Here is a 3,805-nt window from a genome sequence, read left to right as displayed (position 1 = left end):
TAATTTTAATTTCAGATTCTCCTTTTCTAGTATATTAGAAGTGCAACATATTTTCTATATCGATCCTATACTATCAATGTACTACACTCTAAATGGATAATTTCTATATTGAATATTATACTTCAAAGCATCATTAATAAAAGCTTTTGGCAAGCTGGACCAAATCAAAATGATCATGCTCAATGCTACCAATTTTAGAGTAAGGGGTGTGATTAGGTAAAGAAGACCATATAATGCTAAGTAGAGCATGTTATTCTTTATGAGCATCATTTTTAAGAGCAGAAATATCAGTTCAAATTCTCTGAAAATGTCTATGAAGCAGCCAGATAGCTTTTTCTTTGCCTGTGCCAATATATTTTTCATAAAATGAGGTGTCCGCATGTTCAGCCAATCAAATAAACTGTTTGGCTGAACATCCTAAGGTGCTTTAAAATTCAGTAAATAGTACTAATCACTTCCATTTCAGTATCGATATTAAAGGCCCTATTCATGCCAAAAAAAAAAAAAAAAGTGGAATGCAGCTGTTCTGTGCTTTCCTTTAGAATTTGTATGTGGAAGTCTGCTTGCATAATGAGAAATATGCCTGTATTTTGTGTTCATTTGTATTTAAAAGGTTTAGAGCAGGCACACTTAAAGATATATTAGGGACAAGAAACTTAAGACGTACACCTCTTTTGACTCAGACAGGAGGTGGCATGGAAGAGGGCTATGGTATGATCAGAAGTGAATGGTTTCCATTTTTATAAGAACGTTGAATGCATCTGAACATACCCTGAAAATTTCATTGATTGATGCTGTTCGATGCATCTTTGTTTATAAAAATTCAAGACATATTCTTAAATAATACTAAATCTTAAGTACCAGATGCAGCAAAGAGTTTCTAGATATGAATAGTATGTTTTAAATTTAACGCTCAACTTTATGTCCATATTGATTCACATAAGTAGTAAAAATATATTCCATGTTGAGAGATTTTTGTTTAAAAATGTGCTTAATATTGTAAAAATCATACCTCAATCTTTGTTCTGCACATGTATATCTTATATACTATTTGTACTATTTGTACTATTCATTGGTTGCAGAATTTGTACTATTCATTGGTTGCAGTAAATATTCATTTTAAAACTTCAGCTTAAATTACAACTGTCATATTATTTGATATGTGTAAACACTGGTTCTTAAGGTGTTTTGTATAAAAGAGTATGACTTTCAATAAACATAACTCTGTCAAAAACCAAGTTTCTATTTCTTTGAATTTTGCTTGTTTATAGTCAAGAATTATTTATTTAAATTTCTTTTGAAAAGCACAGGCCACATCTTAATTTGATTTTGCTAGAACAAAGACTCATTTGCAATAAGAATGAATGAAAATGCTTTCCTAATTATTCTCGCTTTTTATATACTACTTGCCCTCTGTGGTAGCTGGGAGCAGTAGTTGCCCAAGTTCACTTGATCACTCACTTATACTTCTTTGTGTAAGTGTCCAAGCTCTTTCTTCATCTAGAAGGAAAAAAAAATCAATTCTATGAAAAAACATTCTGACAAAACTTGCCAGAGATACTTTTGATGACTTAGGGAGGAAGTAAAACACAAATGCATTTTATCTTTTCTTCAGCTCTCTGCACATGATTGCCCCATTATTTCTCTCCTAGTCTGCTGTCTCCCTCCATTCTCCCACCCTACCCTGCGAAGTCCTTTTCTCACCACGTAATGCAAATATTCGAGCAAAGTGAATAACACCTTTTTAATTCAATTGTCTTAAATCTTCTACTACGTGGAACCCACCATTTACTTAAATGTCTAATCAAAATGCTTAAGGTTTCATTACATCCACCGGAAGAAGACCATCGTATTTCTAAATATTTTGAGGGTGATTTATGTCCTGCTATCAACTTTTACTCTCAAATTTTACTCCTCAGTCCGTTAGCAAAGCCACTTGCTGTCTCACCTCCGGCAGCTGTTATCTCGATTCCACCTCACCATGTCCCAAGGATGGACACTCAGGTTTCTCCTCATTCCCCAAAACATCAGTGATAGAAAGCTATTTGTATAACAGATTTTTACTATAGGTATGGGAATAATGAAAGATTATGCTAGATGAGAAGAGCAAACAATTTCCAATTAAATATTTGATATTGATTTTCTTAACAATTCATCCCACAGGTAAACTTTTATTAAACCTTTCAGACCCAATCGTTATATGTAACTGAGGCTTGCTTCCCTATCCTGGTATTTTTCTCATCTCCCAGGTTCCAGAAAACTCCAAAATTCTTGTTATATTATTTTATTTTATTCATCAATGTAATTACTCATCTAACCTAACCAGGGGGCTTCACTAAATAGTTTTAACTAAAGGCTCGGGTCTTTTTCATATGACAGTTGTCTATCTTGGGTCTACGTAGCTCTAGTAACACAAAGAACTGGAAGTCATTTGATATTACATTTTTTTTTACACTGCCCCAGTCAAATTTTTAGACTATGGTAAAAGTTCAATGTGTACTTTCTTTTATATCAATAGTCTAAATGGATGGAGAGTAATTTTTACAAAGTAGTATTTTTTACCTGTCTATAACAGACCTCAGCAGTTTGGGTTATTTATCATCAGATTTTCTATTTATTTTCAGCAATCTAGCCCTGGGAAATTTTTGTCTTAAGTAGTTTACACTAGATCATGACTTCATAACGTTGTGAGAATGAGGACTTCTCTTTCTCCATAAAACCATTCTATACTTTCACATGAAAGGATATGCGTTTCTGCTGTCGGGGTGGAAGAAATTTTCTTCTGCCCTTCTGGGTTCTTTCAGCTGGTATGATAATCAGGTGGACATGAGACAGATTAACAAGTTAAAATAACCAAATTTAATTATATACATACCTATGGGAACCCCACATACATGATAAAGTCAGAGACTCCACATACATGAGAGGTTCCAGGACAGAACGGGAAAATGGGCATATGTGACACTGTGAACTAAGGATGAGGTAAGGTGCCTGAGGCCCCAGAGGGGAGGGAGGTCACTCACAGGACGATAAGAGCAGATGTTCAGTCATCGCATGTTTGTCCTGTCCTACAGGTAGGTTGTAAAAAGTTATTTCTGGTAATAACTCTTTGTGGGCAAGTCTCCAAATTTAAATTCTTTAAGGCAGAGACAAATGTTTCTCGTGAGCCAACAGGGTCTCAGTTGCCTTCAGCTCAAAATAATCTACATGCCAAAGCAGCACATCATGGAGAGGACTGCTCTGAACCTCTTCCCTGGTAATGACTCTTAAAAAGTATAAAACCTAAAAGATTCTATTAATTCAGTGGTATTATACATAAAGTTGATTCTGTTAACCACATACTACCTCCATAAAATGTATGTGGATGTCTGTTATTTATTCGGCTACAGACCACGTGTGGTTCATGTTCAGATTTATAGACATTTTATGATAATCTTGATGTCTCCAGAGTCTTAGGTCCACAGTGGAGAAAATCAATTGATTTGTATGTGCATCTCACTTGCACATGGGAATACTCAGAAGTGAGTAACTCAAATGGTTAAAATTTGGGTTTATATATCTGCTTAGGCTTAAAAAAAAAAGAAAAGGAAAAGGAGTTTGGGGCTTCTGGGAGAAGAAGTCAAGTTATGGGAAGGTGGCCAGGAAACTCGGTAAACAAGGGTTGTTTAGTAAGGTTTGTCGTGAGGGTGTGAGCAGTGCCTCCTCCCCCGGTGAGTTCTCCTCTTCTCGGTAGGGGAGATGCACAGTCTCCACAAATGGAAACCTCCTTTTACAAAAAGAAGACTCGTGCCCTGTTTTTAGAGCT

The sequence above is a fragment of the Pteropus vampyrus genome, unplaced genomic scaffold (assembly GCF_000151845.1).
Source record: "Pteropus vampyrus isolate Shadow unplaced genomic scaffold, Pvam_2.0 Scaffold45, whole genome shotgun sequence".
Classification (NCBI taxonomy): domain Eukaryota; kingdom Metazoa; phylum Chordata; class Mammalia; order Chiroptera; family Pteropodidae; genus Pteropus; species Pteropus vampyrus.
The sequence above is the reverse complement of the archived record's forward strand: the minus strand, read 5'-3'. Positions refer to the sequence as shown.